This window comes from Myotis myotis, unplaced genomic scaffold (assembly GCF_014108235.1).
Source record: "Myotis myotis isolate mMyoMyo1 unplaced genomic scaffold, mMyoMyo1.p scaffold_m19_p_10, whole genome shotgun sequence".
Lineage (NCBI taxonomy): Eukaryota > Metazoa > Chordata > Mammalia > Chiroptera > Vespertilionidae > Myotis > Myotis myotis.
Genome location: NW_023416314.1, coordinates 67,468,357 through 67,495,951, shown reverse-complemented (window position 1 = coordinate 67,495,951; position 27,595 = coordinate 67,468,357). Strand labels below are relative to the sequence as shown.

At 42.6% G+C, this 27,595-nt stretch overlaps 1 long non-coding RNA gene across 3 annotated transcripts; it reads left to right on the top strand.

Moving 5' to 3' along the window:
• The first annotated feature begins 1,206 nt into the window (after positions 1-1,206).
• On the top strand, positions 1,207-27,085 carry LOC118665091. Of its 3 annotated transcripts, XR_004970534.1 has the most exons (5): positions 1,207-1,360; positions 5,382-5,454; positions 6,913-7,063; positions 25,462-25,731; positions 26,113-27,085. It is a non-coding gene; the product is annotated as an uncharacterized LOC118665091 (long non-coding RNA). The 3 variants fall into 3 exon arrangements; XR_004970533.1 differs by having other exon boundaries at positions 1,216-1,360; positions 25,462-27,085; XR_004970535.1 differs by lacking the exons at positions 25,462-25,731; positions 26,113-27,085 and adding an exon at positions 12,852-13,149 and having other exon boundaries at positions 1,216-1,360.
• The last annotated feature ends 510 nt before the right edge of the window (positions 27,086-27,595 follow it).

Genomic DNA, 27,595 nt, shown 5'->3' with positions numbered 1-27,595 from the left:
GGGTGGAGGGCAGAGGGGAGGAAGAGGGGGAGCCCAGGTTTTCCCATTGTCTTTTTTTTAGGGGGGGAGGAAGAGGAAGGGCACGCAGGGGGGCGCCCCGAAGGGGAAGTTATGGCTCCAATCTCAAGTTGACTGCGGGGTCCTGGCGAGCACACCCCCCCCCCTTTACCTCCTCCCTCCCACACACCCCTCCCCTCCCCCCACAACAAACTCCAGGCAGGCAGCCCCTGTTCCTCCCCTCGACAAACACCAGAGACAAGACAGAGAGAGGGAGAGAGCCGGGGGGAGAGGGGGAGGGGGAGGGGGAGAGCTCCTCCAGGAAGGGAGAGAGAGCAGAGTGAGAAGAGAGAATGGAAAAGCTGGGATACTGCACCCTCCTGCTGCTGGCTGGCTGTCCCCCCTGGCAGCTGGAGGCAGGAACTCTGAGCAGGAGAAGCGGGAGGAGGAGGAGGAGGAGGGAACTCTTCTTCATGGGGAGGGAGGGAGGGAAGGAGCCGGGGCTGCTGCTGCTGCTGCTGCTCTGGGCCTCTCGCACTTTTTAGATCTTAGTGTGTTAAAATGGTAGGTTGTTCCCTGCTCCCTGCTCCCTCCTCCTCCTCCTCGCCTCTCCGCTCCCTCTCTCACTCACTCACTCACTCTCTCTCTCTGGGCTGTTTCTTTCCTCCTCTTCCCCAGGCAAAGGGGGTGGGGGAGGAGGGGTGGGGGGAGGCACTGGATCCTCCTCCTCCTCCAGGAGGGACACACTCGGCTCCGGGCCGGAGCAGGAGGGGGGGTCAGAGCAGCAGGAGAGAAACTGTGGGAGACAAACAAGCCCAACTCTTCATCCTCCTCCTCCTCCTCCTCGCAGCAGCAGCAGCGAGCACCGCCAGCCCATTCACCACCCGGCCCCGGGCCGCAGCACCTCCGCCGCCTCAGCCCGGGGATCCCTCCGCCCAGGCCCAGACACACTCGCCCGCGCGGGAGCCCGCCGCGCGGCCCCGCCGGCCCGCCGCCGCCGTGCGCGCCCCCGCCGCTCCCGAGAGCCGGGCGAGAGGGACTGACTGGGGCTGGGAAAGCGGGGACGAGGGCGGGGGGAGAGGAGGCACCGGGGGAGAGAGGGGCACCGCGGGGCGGGAGGGGGCCGCCGGGCCGAGGGGTCCCGCGGCCGGCCCGGGCCCCCGCGCCTCCGCCCGAGGCCCCCTGGACGCACGGGGTCCCCCCCCGACTCCCCCCGGGGGCGGCGGGGCGACGGCGGGGGCCCGCGGCGGCGCTCGGGCGGGCGGACTACTTGACGTGTCGGTGCGGCGAATTTATTTCACTTTGCCTAAGGAACGGGGTGTGCTGCGGCGCCCATTGCCTAGGGAAAAAACCCGGATGTAAAGTGAGTGAAACTAAACTAGAGTGAAGTAGGGCAGCAGCAGCCAAACTCCAGTGCCGCGGCGGCGGCGGCGGCGGCGGCGGCGATGGGGCTGCGCCCGGAGCTGCGGCGGCCAAACTCCGGGGCCGCCGCCAGGATGGGCCGGGGCAGCGCTGCAGCTCGGCTCCGGGGCGCTGCAGCCGAGGCGAGGCCGGCGCCCGCCGCGGCCCCCCGCCCCAAGTCCGCGGCCGGAGCCCGGCTCCCCCTCCCGCCGGCAGGCGCTGCCGATGGGGCTCCGGAGCGGCCCCAACTCCCTCCCGTGCAACAGCCGTTCTCAAGGGCCCGGGAGCCGCCGCGGGGAAGCACCGCAATGAGGGCGCGTGGTCCAGGCGCCGGCAGCAGGATGCCAGCTCCAGTCGGATGCAACATGCCCTCCCGGCCGCCGCTCGCCCGCTCCCTCCCGCCCGCCCCGCCACCCCGCCCCCTTCCCAAATAACTACCCTGGAACCACTTTATTAGCCGCGCCGCGTCCCGCACTCGCTCCGGGGAGGGGCGGGGGACGGGGTCCTCCGCTCACCTTTATTTATTGCTGCTTTCTCCCCCCTCTCCATGTTTTTTATTCCTAAGTTCTTTTGTTCTAAGGGGGATGATGGCATTTACTTTTCTGCTTTGTGTAGCAGGGCAATCACGGGGAATCGGCCACGTAGAATCCGGCGGTTTGTCATATTTTATTAGTGAAAGTATTTTATGCCTAAGTCTACCTCCAAGGACTGTAACATGGAGAACTGCAGGGAGAAAAACACACACACACACAACACACACACACACACACACACACACACACACACACACAACAGCAGCAGGAGAATTCTTGTTTTGAGAGGTTTCTTGGCGGGGTGGAGGGGGTGGGGGAGGGCCTCTTATTTTTTTGGAGGGGGTTTATATAGGTTTTTGTAATCAATAGTTTTCAACTTAAAGCTTAATGTGTTTGTATAGATATACTACTGATGCTAAAATAATCCCAAACCGCAATAAAGAAAAAAGTCCAAAACACTCGATTTAAAAAAAAATAAAAAATCCTTACTGGACAGTGATATTATCTGTCCTGTGCAGCACGCTGGACTTAACATAGTGTTGGCCTTCGAATGTTAAATAACAATAAACCTCAACCTCAACTGAATACAAATGGGGGGTGGGGGTGGTTTTGTTTTTAAGGCTCAGCACTTTTGTAGCATCTGCCACTACGCATTTTCCAGGCATTGATTAGCCATGCAACTCCCACAGGCATGAAGTCCAGTTTCTGCAGATGAAGAGCAACAGTGGTGAGATGATTTGCCCAAAGTCAAACTGAGTCATTGGCAGAACCCAGGCTCTATTTATTACTAGTCTCATCTTTTCCATTGAAATAGTATTTCCTCCAGGAGGTAAACAGTATTTCAAAATAAGTAGACATTCTTTACCTATCTCCACCAGAGGTGCTTTGAGATCCGTGGATATGAAGGTATTTTCTTACTTCTGTGATCTGCAAAATTAACTTTAGTTTCCCAGGGAAAAAAACCTATTTTTAAAAATTCTGATTTCTTAAAGCTAAAAACTAAAGTATAGGTTTTATTTTACATGTGTAGGCCATTTCGCACTTGCAGCTTTTTGTTGAAAAAAAAAAAATCACAGCAGAGAAAGTGTGTAAGAGTTTGAGAGGGAAAATGAAAATCCCTATAAATGATTCAAGAAGCCTGGATGAACTCATAATGTTGTGAAACTAAACCCATAACGCAGACAAGATGAATAACAGGAGGACAGGCTGGGCAGTAAGACCGGGCTTTACCATCTAGAGATAACTCTAATGTATTTAGATGAGAGAGGGAGGCGGAATTTCAAGCTGGACTGACTAATGGTGTCATTTCAAATCAGCCCAGGCGGTCAGAATTTTTTTCAGAGCAATATTGCTGTAGTGTTCTTTCTAGAAAAAAGAGTTCAAAATTTTTTCAGAGTTTCAGAGAAACAATTCAGAAGCCCAAATTGCACCTGAATGTATAAATGACATAGAACAGGGATCAGCAAACTATTTTCTGTAAAAGCCCAGATAGTACGTATCTTAAACTTTGCAGACCATCCAGTTTCTGTCACAACTTCTCAACTCTGCAATTGTAGCACAAAAGCAGCCATAGAAATATGTAAACAAATGAGCCTGGCTGTTTATTTATAGGCTTTGACATTTGAATTGTATGACTTTTCATATGTCACAAAATAATACTTTAATTTTTCAACCATTAAAAAAAAACATTAAAAAACTCTTAGCTCATGGGCCTCACAAAACCAGGAGGTGGGCAGGATTGGGCCATGGGTTGTTGTTTACTGACCTGGCTTTAGAAGACTGAAGTTCATTCAGCTGCTGAACTTCTTGTACCAGAGGTTGCTTGGTTACTAAGATGTTTGTTTAGCACTCAAAAGTCAGTGTCATGCAAAATCATGTTTTAGATACTTACACTTAATTAAAATATTTAACTGGATAATTGTCTAACACTCCTATACCTATCAAACTCTATGGAAAAGAATAGCTTGAGAGTCATCGATAGACCAAGTTTCTATTGACATACTCTTCCTCACTCTAGGATGGTGAACAACGGAACCAAGCAGACTTGGGTTCCAACACGTAGGAAGTATCATCACTCCTTTTCAACTAAGGCACCTTGGGCAAGTTACTTAACCTCTCAGTCTCCCTATTTTGTAAAATGCAGCTATTAATACCTACTTGGTAATGCTGTTGAGAAGACTGAATGAAATAATTCATGAAAAGTGCTTAGCACAGTGCCTGGCACGTGGGACTGCATAATACATCTTTCTCTGTGACCTCAAGTTCATTCTCTGAGTTAACATAGCTCTGGAGGAGGTGAACATGTGGAGTTCCAATATCTTGTCAGTGCAGATGTGGCATATAGGGTCCAAAGAGTCTTGGGGTGATTCCAGTTTGTGGGGTTGGTATTAAGATATATTTTGGTGGGTCTGTCTCAGCTCTAGGTATGCCTAAAGAGACCCACACTTAGGCCTTCTGAACCCGGATGTTTCTCATACAGAAACATAATACCTGGTGGAATTCTTGAAAGGGCTAAATGGCATAAATGCTAAAGAAAAAATGTAACAATTAGTATAAGTTAGTGAAAATCCCAGAAAAAAAAAAGCTGAAAATTGCAAATTTACAATCAAAAGTTTCTTTGAGGCGAATCATTCAACTTCTAGACATGAATGACAATAGCAGGTGCACAATAGAATTTGCTCTCCTACCACCTAGTTACCCTCCAAAACCATTTATCATCCATAAAACCGTGTTGAGCAAAGTTAAAAATCCAATTTTGAATGTTATTAAACACTGAAGTGCAGTTCTAAATATTTATAAAAATCGTCAAATCTGTTAGTGTTTTCCTATATATTCCTGCCTTCTATTCCATGCTTCAGAGGTCATACAGTGTCTAAGAGTACAAAACACCTACAGTTTTCTTCCTGTATTTTCATGGTTTCTATTTTTTACAATTACCTTATTGCCATATATATATGGAAGACAGGAGCTAGGGACTTAACTTTTGTTTGACAGAAAATATTTAACTTATATTTGGATTCTATTGGATGATGTAAAATGTCATTTAAAATGATATAACAGCTCTCTATAAGGACTATCAGTCTAATGCAGAGACATTGTAAATATAGGGGAAAATATAATGGAGACATTATACTATTTACAGTATTAATAGAGGCATTATGTATTATAATGGGGAATGAAGAAGTTTCTTCTAGATTTTCTTATTTTACACTTTTGTAGTAGCATAGTATACACCATAGCCATGGATACATGGCATTTTTGTACTTGTATTTGTATATGTCTATCTCTGATGTTCTGGAACTTGACAGTACTTCAAAGTAATGCAGTACTCCCCTCCCCTCACAAACTAATTGAACAGCTTTCTCATGCAGCTCCCCTGTCCGTGCTTCACTCAACCACTATCCTTTTTTCTACTCCAGGCTGAAAAGTAATCCCATTATCTCTTAAAAGGTCAACCCAAAGAAGATTTGAAGTCTGTCTGGAAACCTGAGGGTCCCACTTCTTTACGGAGGCAGAGAGGGAGGTAACTATTAGAGTTCATCAACTCTTCTTTTCTAATTCTTATTGGGCTGGAGTAAATGAAAACCTGGTTGTAACAACAAAGTGCTTTAAAAAGTAGAGGAGACATATCAATGTGATTTTTAAAGAATTATGACAGAAAATCCCCAGTGACTAGCAGAAGTTGAGTGTATGTTCTTTCTCTCTACTGTCTCAGTGGTTTCTGATCTTTAAAAAATCTTCACATTAACTGCGCTGTGTGTACATTTATGGTAAGTCAAAGTCATAATTGGAAACGGGTCAGGTAACTTGTAAATAAATAAATATTGGCAGATAAGCAGTAGACTCTCTGGAGAATACCTTCAATTGCATTACTTTGCCATAATCTCCAAGGTCAATTTAATCCTAAGCAACTTCAGGTAGGGGTGTGTGTGTGTGTGCGTGTGTGTGTGTGTAAGTAACAGAATTAACTAGACAAGGGTTTCTCAACCTTGGCACTACTGACATTTGGGGCCAGATACTTTTTTGTTGTGGGGGCATTGTGGAATAGTTAGCAGCATTCCCATCCTGGACCCACTAGATGCCAAGAGCACCTCCCCAACAGTTGTGACAGCCCAAAATGGCTCCAGACATTGCCAAATGTCCCATTTCTTCTGTGTGTGTGTGTGTGTGTGTGTGTGTGTGTGTGTGTGTGTGTGTCGGGGGGGGGGGGGTACCATTGAACTAGCCCAAACACCATAGATAGATTTAAGTGTGCATTTGTCAGTGTGTGACTCTGCCCTTCACAGAAGCAAATCCCAATTCCTTTTCTAGAAGTAACTGATGTAGATCAGGGGGCCTAGGCTGAACCTATTGTGAAAATCTAAAACGGTCACAATTAAAGCTCTAGACATGTCTGCCCTAAAGCTGCTGAGCTGCTAAAAGAATCACAGGGAGAGCCTCTGAGAATGGGGATGTTAAAAGAATTTTATCATCTTGTATTTGCACCTTTAGTTTATCTATTATCAACATAAATAAATTGTGTTGTGGGCCTGAGCAGTGACATTATCTAGTGGAAGGTATTCCCAGATTTGGAGTCTGAGAACCTGAGCTGGGGTCTGAGCTCTGCAAATGTCTATCTAATCCCTTTATCTCTCTGCACCTATTTCCTTGTCCAAAATGGGGAAAACAACAATGTTTAACCACTGCATTGTTGTGAGGGTCCAAGCTGTTAGTAAGAAGTGCCAGGACTTGTTCTTGAGGAATCAGGAACTTTGAAATCAGTCGGTCTTGGGTTGACTTTGGGCAAATGATGCACTGTGGTAAGCCACAGTTTCCTTATGTGCAAAATGCAGAAATAATCATATGCCTTCATAGTGTTGTTGTGGAAGTTAAATGAGATAATATATGTCATACATGCTGTATAGATATTATTTTGGTCTTTGGTAAACTGTATCACATTGTACAAATGCATATAATTTTATCATTATTTCTTCTCTATGAGCATGGAAACCTGGAAATCTGAAGAACAAGTTGATGCAACTATATGAGTGAAACCCTGTGATACAATGTAACATCCCAAATTCCAACCAAGTGAAAGCAGCATTCAACAGTAGTGTGCAACCTTCTATCTTCCACGTTAAATCAGGCCACAGGTTTGTTGCAACAACATAAGGTTCTCCTCCCCTTATTGAAATAATGTTCTAATAAGTTTTTTACAACCTCTGTATCACATAAAACACATGGGGTCAGGCAGCATGCCCAGCTAGCACAATGTATGTCCTGTTCTGAACATTTAAATCTGACCAGGTGCTGTGGCAATATTCACCTTCCCCAAGAGCATTGGCAAATGGCATTGCAGTCCTAAAATGAGGTGCCAGGAGGTGTTTGCTAAGTTAAAATATAAATAAGGGGATCTAGGGGTATCTTTTACATAAACTTTTTAATTAAAGTATAACTTTCATATGGAGAAGTGCACAAATCACAAGTTGTGCATTTCATTAAATTTTCACAAAGCAAACACACCTATGTAATTATTAAGTGTTTTTAAAGTTTAGAGAACTCTGTATTAAACATGTTTTTTTATCATTAGAAAGGTAACAAAAAGTTATAATGAATTAAAGCAGTGGAGATTTCCAGAAAAGATAGCAAATGACTGTGCTGGGCAAATGTGATTTTGAATTCTCAAGTGAAAATAATTGCAAAATGATAAATGGCCAAATGTCATATCACTATCTATTACTTGACATGTAGATGCTAGAAAATTAATTTAAAGGGCCTCAGTCTTCTCATCTGTTAAGTGGGGATAATAATGGAATTGTTTTTAGGATTAAATGAAATAACACTTGCAAAGGTTTGGATTAGTTCTGGCACATAAGCTGTGAATAATATAAGTTATTACCCATTTAGGACAGTGTCCTAAGGGACCATAAGAAGGAAGTTACAGAGATCTCAAGAATTCTTTTTTAAAAATAGGGGAAGTTCTGCACAGAAGGAGAGCTGGATCAGAATAGCTAAGGGCCGCCGTCACTGAGCCCGAGGACCAGCAGGGAGGGTCGATCTGTGGTAAAGGCTAGAGAATGAAGCCTGAGAGAAAGCAGGGTACCTGGAGGTGGCAGGCAGGGTGATGAACCAAGAAGCTGTAAAGACAGTGCAGTTCTGAACAGAAAGCCACAGGGTGTACCCAGCATCCAAACAGGACATGACCTGATTTTTCAAAGACCAGAGTAAAGTCTAGGAGTGATTGTTTGGTGTGGGCCTAGAGAGAGAGAAAAGAAAGAAACAGCAGCCACTAGAAACATAATCCCAGGAATCAGAGCCTTGAAAGGGGCTTCGTTTAAGACTATATTCAAGACCAAGGGACTAGAGCATCTTATAACTTAAGAATGACCTCAACAATAGATCTTAAGGCCTAGCATTCCTTCATATTGAAACAAGATGTCATTCTGCACTTGAATCCACTTGGATCCTGAATAAGAGAAAGAGATAACTACTAAGAAAGAAAAGAATGGAGGGAGGCTGAGTCTCGGAACCCACGCCTGGCAGAGAACTCTCTCCCTCTGGATGATGACAACCGAGGTTACCCCAAATCCAGCCAGCAATCGGATTTGTCACGGCTTCATTATCCCAATCTTGTAAATGACCTATCATTGCTCTAAGGGTCTTTGAAAGGAGGCAATTTGGTTTCTTTTCCCTTGATTGGTTGTAGGAGATGCATCAGTGAGTGTATAAGATTCAGCAAGGTAATTTTGGTGAATAACTGTGACCCAGTGTTCTCACTTTCATGAAACATCTGTCACTGATGGATGAAGAGTATGAAATAACCAAGCCAGGGATGGTAAATATGTGGCCTGTGGGTTTCTGAGAGCCTGAACTTGGTCTCAGAATCCTTCTCAGCACAGTGCCTCAGGCAGGCATTACCAACTGTTTGGAGTTTGCTCAAGAGAGAAACCCATTTTGTCATACCTGGATTTCCCCCTCACCCCTTGCTATAATCAGTGCACCTATCTATCCTACCCAGTAATCCCAAAGCCCAATATAAAGGGTATCAGGTATGAAATCTGCCTGGCTCCAACCCTATACATTTAAAATAAGTCCTGGGTGGGTAACAATTGCTTCTCTATTTAAGGACCTATTCTCATATTTCTGAGTTTATAACTGACTTATGACCTATAAATAGTCACATCAACCTCAATGCTGAATAATTTACGTAGTGAGGTCATGCTCTCTGGATGAACCTGACACCCATTAGTGTTAGAGTAGTCAGCCATGTGCAGCCAAGCGAGAACACATGGAGAACCACACCTCCAACACGGGAGTGGACCAGCGGAAGGCTTAGATTGTATGGCCTCCTTTACGCCCGTCGGGCCAGTATTTCTCTTTAGCTTCATTTTCTTCCCCTCTAAAATGGGATATTATTTTCCCATAGGTGGCAACATTAGGAGAACTATCAAAATAATAGTTTCTAAGGTTCTCAAGCTCAAAAACTTTAGACTCAAAGCACTATTTCTGTAGCTATAGTCCTCTTTGATGAAAGCCATCACAATGAATCAGATTGACTATTTGTGTTTTACACTTCAGTACATAAATAAGCCAAATCTCTTCCAAACTCTAGTTAATGAGATGAGAGAAAGGTTGTTAACAGCTTTTGGGTACAGTGCATGTTGTTCCCATCCATAAAATGGGCACACCATACATCTCATTTCCCTCTCCTGTAGAGAACTAATAAGAGAAGTTGCAAATGAATGAGTGTACTAAAAACGGGTGCTGTCAGTGAAAGAAAGAGGAATTAATTAAATTTTAATTTTAAATTAAAATAACACCAATCTACCATCCCAGCACCTGGGTTGGTGATTGAAACCAGGGGTAGTCATGGGTTAGGGACTTTGTGCTAAGAATTGCATTGGTGGATATGGAGAAACAGTATGTTCTCCTAACACTGAGAACAAGAGTTTAAAAACATGAAGCATTTTCCAGTAGCCACTTGGGGACTGCTGACTCCCCAGAGGTGCAGGGGTTACGAATCTCTGAGCCACAAACACTTTATTTTAATACTACTTCCTCAATTAGCATAAGCACAAACTTATTATTTTTCCAAGTACATTGTGTTGTCGCTGTTCGTTTAATAGAAAAGAAAAACTCATTCCAATTCAATCTGGATGAATATTACATTTCCTTTGATAAACGTCAGTGGGCTGATGGGAACAGACCCATTCCAAGCTGAAATGCTGGGACCTAAGCTTTGTGACTAACTGTGCCTAAAGACAGCTCATTTCATCTGGGAGTGTCCTCGCCTTAGCGGTCGAGGCAAAACCAAAAAGATCACAGCACAAAATCAACTGAGAGCCTGACAACATTAACGCAGCGAGCTTATGCTCATCTGTTATTGGAACTTGAGTCAATTTATACAAATGTTGTTTTAAGGGAAAATGCTTTGTCTGAGTAATTGTGAATAACCAGAAAAGGCAAGCAAACAAACAAACAGAAATAGAAGAGCAGGTAATACAAGCGGGCTATCCTTCCAACCAAATTTTAGATCAAATTAAAGTGTCTCATTTTTTTATTTTACCAAATTTACAATTTCAGAGAAAATTTATCCTCATTGCTGATTGGATTTCCACTGACCAATAGCTCCCAAAGCTTTAAATCTGAAATTTTCTGCCTTTTCAGGTGCACTTAGCTGTTTGACACATTGGGGTATCTTAAATTTCTGTGAACTGGGGATCCAGATTCCAGTTCTGCTACTCACTGGCTGCACACTTTAAAAAGTCATTGGTTTAACAGGTTTCAGGGTTTTTTCATCTTTTACATAAAAATAGTTGTATCTTAACACACCAGGATAATTGGGGGATTTAAAACAGGGATCTCTAAAATTTTCCTAATGAGTTTTTCTCCCATGAAGACTTATTGTTAATAATTAACAGTAAAAAGAACAGTTGCCATGTACTAAGCATTCTGGGTCAGATGTTTTGTACAGACTTAAAATAGATAAGAAAACTGAGCAGAGGTGTTAAGTAAATTACCTAAAATCACATAAATAGTAAATGGCAAACCTGGGATTCCTGCCCACGGCTATTCAGATTCTGGGTCTGTTTTCTAATGAGAATTCCATGAGCCAAAGGAATGACTCAGGCAAGGCTTTCAGAAGAATGAATGGATCCTGAGACAGGGGTCTCTAAGGAAGAGCAACTAACCTTCTCCTTTGGCAAAAAAGAGAAGCAAGTCTCTGTCACAGGTAGGAAGACACATGATATGATGGAAGATGTGGGATTTGGAGTCCGATTGGCCTGGGTGAGAATCTTGGCTAAGTTACTCCTTAGCTGAGGGGCCTTGGACAGGTTGTTTATCCACTCTTAACCTCATTTTTCTCATCTGTGAAATAGGGATAATAATACAGAGTTGTTTCAGTGGTTAAAAATAATCCATGTAAAGTGTCTTGCACATAGTAGGCATGTAATATGTGGCAGGCAAAATATAAATCCTTTCATAAGTACTTTGGCAGCATTTCCCAAAGTGTGTTATTAATAAGCATTATGTAATAAAAAGAAAAAAAGATTAAAGCAATTTTATGTGAGGGGGCAATTGGTCAAGTAAATCTGGGAGAGGCTGTTAAGCAAAGTTAAACTGTTTATTTACTGCAGGACTTCTTAGAGCATTGGTTCTCAACCTGTGGGTCGCGACCCCTTTGGGGGTCGAACGACCCTTTCACTGGGGTCGCCTAAGACCATCGAAAAAAACATATATATAATTACATATTGTTTTTGTGATTAATCACTATGCTTTAATTATGTTCAATTTGTAACAATGAAATTGGGGGTCACCACAACGTGAGGAACTGTATTAAAGGGTCGCAGCATTACGAAGGTTGAGAACCACGGTCTTAGAGTCTTTAAATTACAAAAATGTAATTCTCCAAGAGGAAGCATTTTCCCAATTTATTTGATTATATAGCCCCATTTTTATGGGAATCTTACAGGACTGGTATTCTTGGAACACAGGTTAGGAAGCACAGATCTGGTGAGTTTTGGAAGAAAAAGTTGGATTCCTCAGGTCCAGCCATCATTTAGCATTTACTATTTTGTGGTACCTCCAGAGCCATCTCTCATCTCCATTTATTTCTCCCTAAAGTAGGACTTCCCCTTTTTACAAATGTCACAGAATGAAGCTCTAAAGAGTGATTTCCAGCTTCCATTCAAGTGAAAAGTTCAGCTCCCAACAGGACTAGGCAACATCCACAAAGCAAACCAAGCAAGACCCACGGGACCAAGGCATTATTGGGCCTCTCAGGGTGCAGGACACCGCTCCTCCTTCCCTCCAATCAGAGAAGCTTAAAAAGTGCAGGTTACTCCACAGACCACCAGAAGGTACAGGCATGGAGAAAAGAGACGCTGCCACTTACACAGAGAATAAGAGGTCAGCCCATCCAACGTGACTCTGCCTAGGCCCCTGTCCATGCACTTGTCAAAGGCCAGCCCAGCCCGTGGAGGGGGGAAAGAATTGGAGAGGATCAGCTTTTTATTTTCATGTAAAAAGCACTTGCCCCCGGGTTATAAATGTTATTGCATTTGTGTAGCACTTTACTGCTGCCCTCAGCTTGCAAGCATCACAGGATCCCAGTGGCAGTACTTTTATAACCCTTGATCAATAGCTTATTTCTATCGCCTTCAGTCCCAGCTGCCAATCCGTTCTGTATAATGTGGAAGGCAGACTTCGCTGCTCTCCAGCTGTACATGTTATGAATGTAAACTCTAAGAGTAACATATGTATGTGTGTGTGTGCATTGAGTGGGGGACATGGGAATTTTGAACAAGGAATGACAAAAATGGGCCCCTTGTTCTTGGAGACTACCACAAAGCTGGGGGTTTTACTAATGAATCTCTCTCTCTCTCTCTCTCTCTCTCTCTCTCTCTCTCTCTCTCTCTCTCTCTCTCTCTCTCTCCCTAGAGGGAATCTAGCACAAAGTAAGTGCTCAGGAAATATTTGTGGGTCTGGTTAGCAATGGGAGGGGAGGAAGAGAGCCCCAGAACATTCTCCTGAGGCTGCTTGAGCAGAGCAAAGGATGAAGGCTTCGTGTTGCCCACAGCACTGGGGACCACAAACAGCACTGTGTGGGTGCTTGCTTTAAGGCTCGCTGCTAGGCACCATGGGAATCAGATAAATAAGATGGCTAATGTAACCAGCTACTGCTGTTCTGTATCTCCCCGGAGCATAGTCAGCCAGGCAACCCCTTAGAGGGCAGATACTCCCCTCACCTTCACCTTCCCCCCCCCCACCCCCCCACCCCCCCCCATCTCAAGAGCCAGTTTTAGGACCAACCCGCTCTAGGAGAGGCCTTGAAGCAAGACCCCAAGGCTCCCCAACATTCTCCAGCGCCAGCAAACTGACTCTGGCTCGCAGTAAGGCAGCCAGGCCTGCCCTTGTCTGAACCTGCGTCCTTGAGACTCGGCCAAACCTCTCGGGCTTGGCGGAGGGATGTTGAGGTGACATTCTTCTCCTGCCACTCAGCATCTTTTAAACAGGCCTCCTCCACCTTGGGAGAGTACGCATGAACTCACAGGAGACCGGGGCCTCGGGAGCTGAAAATTCCCTTTCTCTCTCAGAGAGGAATTCGTCGCAAGTGAAAAAACACACCTCCCGTGAAAAATCAGAATCTGGGATGTCGGCAAGTGCTTTCTGGCGACGTTCTTTTGGTTGCCAGTGGTAGAAGTCCACGTCAGGCGGAGTTAGTGAACAAGGGACTTCACTGGGAGGATATCGGGGTGTCTCAAGGGGCCGGGAGGACCTGGCCCCACGGCCTGGAAGGGGTGGGAAGGAGGAGCAGTGACTGCCCATGTCTGCCTGCTGCCAGCTGCACTAGTTTCCTCCTCCTTGGGCTCAACCCGAGTTCACAGCCTGGGGAGGGAGTGGGGGGAGCAGGAGGTTGGCACAGGCCCTTTTGGCTCTGGACCACACCGCCTGTAGTGCACCGTGAATTAATATTTTTAATAAATCCTGTAATTATCCTGTGAACAGAACATTTTTGTGGCACTATATTTTTTGTGTTAAAAGCATTAATTTGCTCAATATAAACATTAAATATACACCATCCTTTTTGTAACCTTGTTTCTTAACGCACCAGGAACCTCACGAAATACTAGCGGGCTCTAAGGCCCCAGCTAGGAGGTGCACTCTGCTCTGTGTAAACCACCCGCCCCCCGCCCCCCACCAGACCCCCGGGGTGGCCAGCCAGACCGCAGCAGCTCTCAGGCCCAGCTCCCAACGTCTAGGAGGCAGACTCCGCCTTGCTCTGCGTGGGCCAGAGGTTACCTGGCTCAGTTTGCCGTGATATTGCAAGAAGAAAAAGGGCTTGTTATGGGCTGGACAGACAGACACCCCACAATGTATCCACTATACTGTCAACTTCGTGGGTTCACCCTGAGCAGATGCCCAGATGCTGCCAGTCTCCAGCTGGGCAAGCAGAGGACCCCACAGGGGTGTGGAATCGCGGGAGGAGGGAGGGGCTCACCTTGGAGCTTAATTTTCATAAGACCCTGCTTTCTCCAGTCTTGTCTTTCTAGTTTTTCTTTATGTTCTGATTTTTTTCTTTATTTGTAATTTACTATTTTATCATGTATTTTCTTTTGAGTCAAAATCCTTTGTGGCACAAAAGGCAAAAATAAATAACTAAATAATGTCAGGGTTTGTATTTAACGGCATCAAATCAACACACTTCTTGGATCCTAGCTGTCCTTCCTTCCTTCTCTCCGTCCTTCTTTTCCTCTTTCTTTTGTTTTTTAAGAATAACATTTTTCCATAAAAGCAATATGAATTATCTTTTAAAAATATGTTTAAGCAGGGAAGTATGACCATAAAGTAAAAATCATTCAAATACCCCCCACCCCCCACCCCCACAAGCCCCCACCCTAATCCAAGCAATAACTGCTGTTAACATCTTGGTGTACAACTTTCCAGGTAATTTTCAATAAAATTAACCCCATTTTTAAAATACCCTACTATAACATTGACTCGTATCATATTTTTAAACTTAGCAATATATATCTTTCTTTTTACATCATTGTATATTATTCTGGAAACATTTTATTTCTGAAACTGGAATCAGCTTTGTTATTTTGATATATAAAATATTCAACCAAAACAGGGAAATAAAGGTCCCCTCTCAATCCCACTTCCTGAAGATAATCACTATTATTAAAAAAGAAACCTTTCAAGTTTATATATATATATATAACGTTTACATAAACGGAGTCATAGCACATAGTGTTTTGTAATCTGTTTTTCCTACTTATCACTAGATCATGAGTATCTTTCCATGTCAGTACATAAAATGCATCATCCTTCTTAATGGCTACATAGGATTCCATCTATTGAATAAATGTTCATAATTTATTTAACTAATTACCTATTGTTGGAAACATTTGAGTTATTTCCAATTTTTTTTACTATTATAAGGAATACTACACTAACCATCATTGTGTACACATTTTTATCATGTCTGATTATTCCCTTAGAAAGAATTCCTAAAAGGAAAATTCTGAGAAATACAGGATACATTTTTTAAAATTTGATTCATATTAAGTAGTTCTGTAGAAAATTGTACCAATTTACATTTCACCAGCATGTATGAGATAAGATGATTCTGCACACCACCCCCAGCATTGGCCATTATCACTCTTTCTTATCCTTGCCAGTATGATGGCTAAAAAATAATATTTTATTGTGGTTTCAATCTGTAAGTCTTTCATTATTGGTAAGATTGAGCATGTTTTTATACCTTTACTTGTCAGTTGAATTTCATTTATGAATTATCTGTTTATGTTCTTTGCCTGTTTTATTTTATTAAAGTATTCTCTTATTTTCTTATTGGTTAGTAAAAGTCATTTATATATTAAGACCATTAGCCTTGACATCTATGTTGCAATTATTTTTTTCTCATTGTGTCTTTTGCCATAGAAAGTTTTTATTTTTACGTATTTGTATCAGCCCTAGGAAAAGAAAGTCAAGTAGCAGGGGCTTAAATCATAAAATATTAACAATGTAATTAACCTGAAATCCAGAGTTATGTGGTCTCAGAATTGGTTTGGTGGTTCAGAGATGTCACCAGTCTCTACACCTTTCAGATTTGCCATCTACAATGTGTTGGCAGTGTCTCCCCTTGTAAGATGAGATGGCTGCTACACCTTCAAATATTACATCGTCATACTCCAATCTAGAAGGAAAAGGATGGGGACATTTATTTTCAGCTCACAGATCTGTTATCTCACCAGGAAGGAAAATCTTTCCCAGTAGTGCCCAGCAGATTTTTATTTACATCTCATTGATAACCAGTAGTGTCTGCCAAAATAGTCAAACCTGTCAATCATTTCCTCCATGACTTGTGGCTTATTATCATATTACCAAAGGCCCTCCCCGCCCCCAAAATTATTTTAAAATGTACTTCAGTTTTATCTTTGTGAATGTTCCAGTATTTTGTTTGTTTTGTTAATTTCCAAACCTTTTAATTATCTAGAATTTATTTTTGGGTTGGATTGAGATAACTTTGCTTTTTTCCCTAAGGATATTCAGTGATACCAATAACTTTTATTAAATAATCAATACATTCTCCCACTACATTGAAATACTAACTTTACTATATAAGTTCCCCTAGGTCTAGGGATCTATCTCCATTATCTGTTGTTTTTTTTTCTGTATCAGAACCACAATGTTTTTAATCACTAAAGTTTTATAGGTAGTTTTTATATCAGGTAGAACAAGTAATTTTTTTCTTGGCTATTTTCCATTTGTTTATTCTTCTAAATAAATTTTAGGATTAGTTTAATTAGTCCCCTCCCCCTGTAACAAATGTTCTTTCTTGGGATTTTGATTGGGATTACATTAAAATTATAGATTAATTTAATTTTATTTTTTTTATGTTCTTATTGATTTTAGAGAGAGGAGGGGAGAGAGAAAGAGAGAAAGAAAGACATTGATCAGCTGCCTCCCACATGCATTCACTCCAATTGGGGATTGAGCCCGAAACGTAGGCATGTGACCTGACCGGGAATCAAGTCTGTGACCTTTCAGTGCAAGGGACAACACTTAACCAACTGATCCACACAGGCCAGGCAATTATAGATTAATTTTAGAAGACCACACATCTTTACCAGTATTTAGTCTTCACTTCCAGGATCACGGCATGTGCTTCCCCATTTTTAAAGTTTTCTTTATGTCCTTTAGGAAGGTTTTATAGCTTCTTCATAAATATCCATTTTTGCTAAGTTTATTTGTATTTTATTTTTATGCCAATTGTAAATGGGACTTTTATGTTAATAGGAAGGCTAAGGAAGGACCACTCTGGCAATCCTTCAATATACCCTATTTGGTTATGATTGTTTCTAAATATCATTTGACTTAATTTGCTGATATTTTATTTAGCATTTATTCCCAAGAGGGGTTGGGCTATTTTTATCCTTTGAAGGATTTTTATAATAAAGTTTGTAAGTTTATAAATGAATTAGGGAACTTGCAATCTTTACCTTCCTTTAGAACTGCACTATTCTATACGGTAGCCACTAGCCATGTGCAGCAATCGAATATTTGAAATATGGTAACTGCAACTGATTATCTAAATTTTTAATTTAGCCCTAGCCGATTTGGCTCGTGGATAGACTGTTGGCGTTGGCCTACTGGCTGAAGGGTCCTGGGTTCAATTCTGGTCAAGGTCATGTACCTTGGTTGCAGGCTCCTCCCCAGCCTGGGACTGGGTTGGGGTGCGTTCAGGAGGCAACCAATTGATGTGTTTCTCTCACATCGATATTTCTCTCTGTCTTTCCCTCTCTCTTCCACTTTCTAAAAATCAATGGAAAAATATCCTCAGGTGAGGATTAAACATATTAAAAAATAATAAATGTCTAATTTAATTTAACTTACATTTAAATTTAAAAACTGATCCTCGATTCCATTACTGGAAAGCTTAAGCATATTTGGAACAACATGGATATGTGAATCTACCTTTCAACTGTAAATGTCATGAAACCTAACTCTTCAGATATCAGTATTTCTGATAAAAATGTAGCATCTGAACTGAGATGAGCTATAAGTGTAAAATACACAGTGGAGTTCAAAGACTTAGTTTGAAAAAATAACATAAAATATCACATTTATAGTTTTTATATGATTACATGTTGGACTGATACTTTTTATATATTGGATTAAATAAAATATATCACTAAAATTAATTTCACCTGTTTCTTACTTTTTTATGTGGTTACTAGAAAATTTTTAATTACATAGGAGGCTCGCATAATAATATTGACACTACTCTAAATTTTTAAATAATAGCAATTATCTGATCCTTAATATTTCCTAGGACTACACTTGTTTTTTATAACTACATGTTGTCCCATCAAATGGATGAACTAAAATGTGCTTAATTAATCTGTTATTTTTATATATTAAAGTTATCCTTTCTTCCTTTTTTCTTCCTTTCTTTTAAAAGTTATGAACAATTCTGTGTGTAACAGATTTGTGGCTGTATCTTTGTGTAGGGAAATGACATGATCAGGTTTGATTTTTGAAAATCACGTTGGTTGAATTGTAGAGAACAGGTTGGTCAGTGAGGAAGCCACTGCCAAAGTCCTGGGAAGATGGGGCTGGTGGAGATGGAAAAAGAATAGGCACTTTCCAGAAATACTTAGAACACAGAGTCAATAGGACTTGAAATGAAGTGGATATTGGAATCAGGGTAAGGAAACCATCGAGGATGAGTCCTAAGGTTCTTGGGCAACCAGAGGTTGGTGAGACAGTCCCTGAATTGAGAATCCTAAAGAAGGACTAGTCTGAAGGAAGAAGCTCTTGAGTTCAGCTTTGGAATGGTGAGTTTAACATGCTCTTGAGGCATCCAGTGCAGAGGTCGACAGGTCTAGAGCAAGAGGAGAGGGAGAGGATGAAGAGTGAGAGTCACTGGTATATAGATAATACCAATGGGGTTGTCTGGGGAGAGAATGTAGATTGAAAGAGCTGTTTGGGGGAGGTGGAGAGACATGACTAAGACCAAGCATTGAGTAACATCCATATTGAAAGCCAGGTGGAGAAGGAGGAGGCAGGGATGGAGACTGGCAGAGTGGCCAGAGGTGTAGAACCAAGGCCAGGATGAAGCCAAGGAGAAGGAGGACTTTAGGGGGAGACTATCAACTATTGCTAAGAGACTGAGAGCAGGAACTGAAAAGAAAAGAGAAAAACAAGCCTGTTGCTCAATCTCACTATCAATCAAAAAGTACAAATTGAAACAAGAATATATCACTGTTCAACCACCAGATGGTTAAGATTTTCAAGATTAATAATATCCAGCGTGGGCAAAGATAGGGGAAAGGTTAGTCTCACATTGTTGGTAGAAATGTAATGGCACTAATTTTTGGGTTGTCTTGACAGCATCTACCAAAATATAAACTACATACACTTTTTGACCCAACAATTTCTCTTCTAGGTATCTATCCTAAGGAAATACCCATGTACAAAAGGTTGCAATTACAATACTGTTCACCACAGCACTGTTTGTAAAACTAAAAAAACTGCTAACAACATAAATGTCCTTTGGTAGAAAGAAAAAAAATGGTACATGCCATTGCATACTGGGCAGTTTGAAAGAGGCAGAGAGTGTCCCTCCACCACCTTTATCAAGAATTTGGCCCTTCTCTTTCCACCTTCCAGTATTCTCTTACTATCTACTAGTTCTATCTGATCTTTGCTGAAGCTTAGCCTCCCTATAATTGAAGACAGAAAAACCTTCCAAATCCCCCCAGATGGATCTTTAACGGCAAATTTAGAGCACAGTAAAAGGTAGTAATTAAAATAATTTTGGACCCAGAGAGTTATTATGACCCTAACTTTAAAAATCACCCCTCAAAGGTAGCTTCCCCTTTGCTCCTTCTAAAGTCAAAAGGACGCTCACACAGTCTGGATGACTCGTAGGGCGCATCCTCCCAGCGTGGACCAGCCTGATGGCCTGCTTGCGTCACAGGACAAGCCTGCCCTGACCAAGGGGGAGCCCATGTGGACGTCGCCTTCTGGACTACTGGCTTCTCATTGCATTTCTCTCAAATGCTCATCTCTTCCCTCCAGGTGTTTACCAAACAAAACTGCATTTGGGACATTAAAAGGCTTGTTCAATAATGATGGCAGCGATGGCAGCTTTTATGCGGGCTCCCTGGGGCACAGGCTCGCAGCACCAGTGCAGGGACTTGAACTAGTCTCTCCCCACACATCCCCTCTCAGTGGTTTCTTAATCTGAAAACTGCCTTTCCCAGGAGGGTGTCCTTCCGTTTTGTCTGTGTTGTCAGATTTAAAAAAAATAATGATTACATATTACTATAAAAATAGTATACAATTATTAAAATAGAGATTTATTTAAATTATATTAATAAGATGATCAAAAATACAGATTTTTTTCCCCATGGTGAGGGGTGGCGGGGAGCAGCCTTTCTAATAGCTTTCTCTGCCTTTATCTTTTACAACTGAGTTATTTCCCATTTTTCAGGATGACATCCTATTTTTACTGGATGACAGCTACATATAGTTTATGAGTATTTGTCCTCTTACCATAGCATTTGGTATGATTAGTCTATTGGCATAAAATACAAACAACATTACCTGCCTTGTTTGAAAGACTTTGAAGTTAGGAGCCATGAATATGGTAAGGGGTAAGAGCCCAGAAAATGGTCACAAAATGCTGGATGAGAATGGAATTGTGTTCGTTTGGAAATAAAGCTCTCTCATGCTATTTGTCCTACTGTCCCTTTCCCTTCATGACTGTTGGATTTTTATCATCTCTATTAGTTTCCTATTGGTGCATGACAAATCATCACGAATTTAGTGGCATAGACAACACCCATTTATGATCTCGAAGTTTCCATGAGTTGGAGGCAGCATGGCTTAGCTGGGTCCTCTGCTCACGGCCTCTCTCACAAGGCTACAATGCAATGGCAGCCAGGACTGTGGTTTCATTGGAGGCTCAGAGACCTCATCCAAGCTTTCATGGTTGTTGGCAGAATTCACTTCCTTGCAGCTTGCTTCTTCAAGGACAGCAGGATCTTCTTTGATCTCAGAAAAGGTCTAAGCCTTCTTTTAAAGAATTCACCTGCTTAGGTCAGACCCACCCAGGAAAATCTCAAAGTCAGCTGATTAGGAACTTGAATTACATCTGCAAAAATTCCTTCATCTTTGCCACACAATGTAATCTATCAAAGGAGTGACGGCCATCAAATTCACATGTCCCATCCACACTCAAGGAGACAGAAGTATACAAGGGTCGTTGGCGGTCATCTTAGAGTTCTGTCTATGACAATTGTATTTTTATACAGAGCCATCATAGGCAAATGAGAAGTAGAAGTAAGCAAAAAAGAAAAATACACTAAACAATTAGAAATACTACCACCTAGAGACAACCTGTCTTAACATGTTGATTTAATCCTCTATACTTTTCCCGTATGAATATTTTTAAAATGGGATTGTGGCATGCATTCTATTCTGTTACTTATTTCACTCAAACAATATTTTCAATACATCTTTCTATAGCCGCAAATAAATGTCTAATGCACCCACTTCAAAGGCTGTAGTATACTCCATTTTTATGAAGCTAGTATAATTTATTTAGGCAGTTCACTATTTGGGGGGAGTGTTAAATAAACTTTTTTATATTTGAACAATTTTAGATTTATAAAAAAATTGTGACTTTAGTACAGAGTTCCCATAAACCTCACACCCAACTACATAATAGTTCCCCTATTATTAACATCTTACATTAGGATGGTACATTTGTTACAACTTATGACTGTATATTGATACATTATTATTAACATGATTATGAATAAAGTCCATACTTTATTCAAATATCCTTGGGTTTTACCTAATGTCTGGCTTCTGTTCCAGGATCCCCTCCAGGATAATATGTTCTATTTAGTTGTCACGTCCACTTAAGGCTCCTCTTGGCTGTGACAGTTTCCCAGAATGTCCTTATCTTTGATGACCTTGATAGTCTTGAGAATCCTAGTCAGGTCTTTTGTGGAATGCCTCTCAGTTGGGAGCTGCCTGATGTTTCTCATGATTAGACTGGGGTTATGTTTGGGTTAAACTGCCATTTTCATCACATCCTGTCACGGGGACACACTATCAACACATCATCCCTCTTGACCTTGATCACCTGGCTGGGGCAGTGTTTGTCATGTTTCTCCTCTGTAAAGTTGCTCCCTTTCTTTCCCCTTTCCATACTGTCCTCCTTGGAAGAAAGTCACTACGTGAAGACCATACTTCCGAAGTGGGGAGTAATACTCCCCCTCCTTGAGGGCAGAGCATCTACATAAATTATTTGAAACTGGAGGCCCAATGCATGAAATTCGGGCATGGGGGTTGGGGGGATCCCTCAGCCCCGGCCTGCGCCCTCTTGCAATCCAGGACTCCTCGGGGGATGTCCGACTGCCTCTCGCAATCCGGGACCACTCACCCCTAATGGCTTGCCTGCCTGCCTGCTCAGTGCGCATCATAGCGACCAGCCGTTTTCGTCATTCCGATCGTTCCACCATAACAGTCACTTAGGCTTTTATATATATAGATGTTTCTGCTTGGGAGACTTGTATTTTCTCTACTTATTTATTTATTAAATCATATCAGTATGGACTTGTGGACATTTATTTTATACTTTGGGTTATAATCCGGCACTGCTTCATTTTATTCCTCACATTGTTGCACTTTTAGCCACTAGGAACCCTTTCATTTGGCTCCTGCCTCGCTCTGACACATTCCTATCATTGGGGGGTTTTGTTTTTGTTTGTTTGTTCCTTTGAGCACTTCTCTACTTTCTTGCCCCAGTCCAAGAATAGAAGTCTACTAAATTTTGACAGTTGGATCCCTTCCAGGTTTTTTTTTTTTTAATTTCTAAAAACTACTGCAATGAACATCCTCAGGACTATATGATTGGACATAATTATCTGATGATTTCATTTGAGTTATAAAAGGCAGAAGATGGAACTTAGACAAGGCCAGTAAAAGGCTTTAGACCAAATCTCTCTCTGTCTAGCCACTTTGGAAAATAGTTTGGCAGTTTCTATAATGTTAAATATACACTTTCCATAGACTGGCAATTCCAATCCTAGATGTTTACCCAAGAGAAATAAAATCATGTCCACCAAAACACCAGTACTAAATGTGCATAGCAGGTTTATATATGAAAGCCCAAAACTGGGACAATCCAAATGTCTACCAACAGGTGAATGTATAAATAAATAGTGGTATAGCCAGACCAATGGAATACTACTCAGCAATAAAAAGAAATAACTATTCATATGTGTAAAACATAGAAGCATCTAAAAATATGCTGAGTGAAAGAAGTCAGACACAAAAGAGTACATTCAAAATCCCATTTATATGAAATTCCAGAACACATATAATTAATCCACATGGACAGAAAACAAATCAGTGCTCACGGTGGGGTGAGATGAGTGGGGGAGATTCCTACAAAGGGGCTCAAGAGAACTTCTGGAATGATGGAAATGCTCTATATCTTAAACGTAGTAGTGAGTACATGGGTTTATACATTAAACTCTTTGAACTGTGCACTTGAAACGGGTTCATTTTATTGTATGTAAATTATACCTCAAAAGAAAGCAACAAAACCAGGTTCCAGATGCAAAAACAAAGCCCTGAGGACAGCGTGGAGAGCAGAGTAGGCAGCAAGGATGTGCTGCTCACTCTAGGCAGGGTTCTCAGGGAAGGAGGCGGGCCTCCTCTGCCCCTCTCACTCACCCTTTGCCAACCAGAGATTCTGATTCTGATTCTGATTCTGATATGTGCCCCTCCCACTCCTCACTGCCAGACAAGAGAAGGGAATCCCTCAGGCTCACTCTGCCGGCCTGGGCTTGGAGAGAATGTAGACACAAAGGATGGACCCGCCATATCCAGTCACCCTGAGACCGGAGGTCCCTGTAACATGTCTGTTTGTTGGGGTGCAAGGGAGGGTCTGGAATATGTTGGGTCCCAGGCAACTTTGCTACAGAACTTGGCCAAAGTGGAGGTACCGTATTATTTGTGCAAATGGGTAGCAGTTTATGCCAAGGCCACTTAGGGTTGGCTGCTGGCCTGAAATTGCCTGGCCAGGGGGGTGAGTCCCAAATCCTGGCACGACCAGCAACAACATGATACCTCAAAGAGGAGGCAGCATTTGGGGTCAGGGGTGCAGGTGCAGGTGCAGGTGACACACAGGAGCAGCTCCTTGGAGGCTGTCAGGGAGACCAAGGTCTGTGGACTCTGGTCTCAAGGAACATGCCTGAGTGTCCCCCTCTACCTGCTGGCAGTAATGGTGAGTGATGACCAGGACCAATTTATGGAAACTTCCAGGGAGCCTGAGCCCTGTGGGGGAGAGTGGGGCATCCGTAAAAGACTACACCTGCTGTCCTTCTGGCAGAGTTTGGGGATCTGAGGCTTTTATGTAACACAAGCGCATTTGTTCCTTCATGAACCTTTGTTGAAGGCCTTCCATGAGTCAGATGCTGTTTTAGTCACTGTAGAGAAACAGTCCCTGGTATCATGGGACTTACCTTCTATGACAGTTACATCCTGTCATTTCACCCGAAGGTTCGTGTTTTGAAGGAAGACAAGAAAGGGGGAAGGAAGGGGGGTGGGGCAGAGCTCCCCTGAGAGCACAGCTCTTTGTACCTGCAGGTTGGAGAAGCCTGGGCCATACTGGCTCCTGGGGAAATTCATAGGGCAATTTGCAGGTCAAAGAGCATAAACATGTTTAGGTGTTTGATAAATATTGCTCAATGATTCTCCAGAAAGCTTCCTAGGTAGCCTTCTTAAAGAAAGGGGAGAAATGCTACCTGTTTTAGTAGTGCTTCTGAGAGTTTAAAAAGTGTGTGTGTTAAGGGGGGTGAGGGCATGTGCTGGGGCGGGGGCGATGGGGGGAAAGGAGACATATGTAATACCTTCATCAATAAATAATTTAAAAAATAAATAAATAAAATAATTTTTTAAATTTATTGGTTAAAAATAATTTTTTAAAAAAAGTTTGTGTTTTAGGGGGTGAGGGGCAATGTCTCTTTTTCCAAGTGTCACCTCAAAACGGATAGTTCAAGCCCATTTCCCACTCATGTCAGACCTAAGATTTAGGAGCTAAACATTCTAGTAGTTGAAACACCGGTCAGAAAGACCTGCACTTACATCCCAGCTCTACCACTGATGGGTTCTCATGCGGCTTTGAACAACTAAACCTCAGTTTTCTCATCTATAAAATGGGCCTCCTAATAACGCCTAGCTCAAAGGGTTAAGAGCGGGTTAGACAATACAGCAGTGAGCAAAAGTAGGTTTGAATTGAACCAGCTCAGGAGGCCATGGGGCTAACCCAGGCAGGTCACTCAAATTCAGCTTTGTTTACTGATTCTCAAAGACTACAAGAATGTGTGAATGATGAAGGCTGGCAGTTTGAGCCCTTACAAGGTGAGCCTGTACCTAAGTGCTCTGTGCCATTGTGACAGTCTTTAAGTTAATAAAGCCACTGTAATAATCCTAACCTGCATGTCTCTTTCCATAGGAACAACTGTAAACCTACTTTTGCCCACCCCTGTATAATTGCGGCCCTTTGCCGAGTACTCAGTGCAGAGGGAGAGGCTGTGATGTTTGTTCTGCGGAGTCGGCAGTACTCGGAGCTCAGGAGCAGCTCCCTAGCACAGGGACAGCGCGGACCCGCGTGAACACAGAGGGCCTAGGCCTGCCCCGTGCCTGCTTCCTGACATCAGCTCCGTCATCGCAGCTCAACTGTTGTCTGCCAGGATTTCCTATCCGAGCGAGGTTCCCTATCCAGGTATGAGTTAACCGGACGTTAAAAAGACCCCACCTGATGTGTGTGTCTGTGTGTGCACATGTAGTTTTTTTTTCTCCTGGAAAGAAACAAGGATTTTTCCACACTCCCCTGAGCAAAACCAGCTGAGCTGAGTTAGCTCAAACTTCTCGAAAACAATTCACCTCTGCCCTTAGACCAGATAGGGAATGTTTCCACCCCAAGGTAGACTCGTGGGAGGAGTGGTGTTAGAAAAACCACAAGTGATTCTGAAGAGGGTCAGCGTGAAATCATCACGAACCCCAATCCCTTCAGCTTAGAATGTGGCAAGTTTTGATTGTTTGCTTGTGTCTTTATTTTATTTTTATTTTTTTGCTTGTGTCCTTTAAAAAAATGCAAGTACAGCCATTATTTTACCTGGAACTCAGACATGGAAGGCTCTACCTCTGCTCTCTCCACATATTTTATACTGTGCGCATCAACCTCTCACATTTGCTCTTGTCTCTGAGTCTAATCATCCCAAGGTCCCTGGACTCAGCAATCACACCTCAGCAGTTCTTCAAACTACACACGGAAAATGTGCTGCTCCCTCATCCTCCCGCTGACCCCCTCCCCACCTCAGGACCAGATGTCTAGAACGAGATGCTAATCTGAAAAGCCCTTCTAGATTGTCGCTGATGTGTGAACCAAGTTATCACCCACCCCACAATACAGGGAGCTTTTCTTAAAGCTAAATGGATTGCATTTTTAACTCATACATGATACCCTTTTTAATTTTTTGTTTTCAAGTATTCTTTTATGAACATTTAGCGAAAATAGATGGTGGTTAGTTGTGTTATTTTTTTATACTGTTCTTACTTGGCAAAACTGAAAATTGGCAAAATAAAAAGTTGGCAACTTATGCACATCAAAATACATTTTGAGATTTTCCTAGCCTATAAATTCCAAAAGTCTGGGAATCACCTGGAAAAGGAGCCAAGTGCATGAATTGAAGGAAATATATATGAACTGGGTACGTGCTGGGCTCATATGCATCATTTCATCTCATCCTTACAACAACGCTGCAGGGAGGGCAATAGCATTTCCATTTGACGGATCCGAGAAGTGGGGCTTTCAGAGGTTGACTTGCCTTCTGGAAGGGAGACGGGAAAGGCCAGGATTTGAACCCAGGCTGTATGAAACCAGACCCAGAGTCTCCCCTTCCACCTCACAATGTCTACTCTTGAACTCACACATACAACGGGAGATTCAGAAAAGCATCTAAAATTGAAGCCGGTGTAGAGCCTTCACAGAAGCCACTGCGAATAAATACATTCATAGATCAAGATCAATCCTTGAGAAAAATACCACATGATCTCACTCATTCATGGATAATAGAGACCATTATAAACTTTTGAACAATAATAGATACAGAGGCAGAGCTGCCTCAAACAGATTATCAAATTGCAGCGGGAAGGCCGGGGAGGGTTGGGGGGCAGGAGGTAGGGGGGTAAGAGATCAACTAAAGGACTTGTATGCATGCATATAAGCATAACCAATGGACATAAGACACTGGGGGATAGGGGAGGCTAGGGGACTGTCTAGGGCGGGGGGATAAAGTGGACACATATGTAATACCCTTTGTAATACTTTAAGCAATAAATTAAAAAAAAATTCTTAAAAAAAAAAAGATCAATCCTTGAGAGATAGATAGGGAAGCTATCAATAAACACAATGGCTGAAAGTATGAAAGTGTTAAGTGCTGAACAATCAGAGACAAGCTGATTCATAATGCAACGGGGCAGGAGCGGATCCTGAGCACATTAACTGCCCTCTTCAGACGCTGAGTCCCCAGAACAGGAACTGGACATGGCAGTGGCTGCCTCATTACCAGATAAATGTAGAGAAA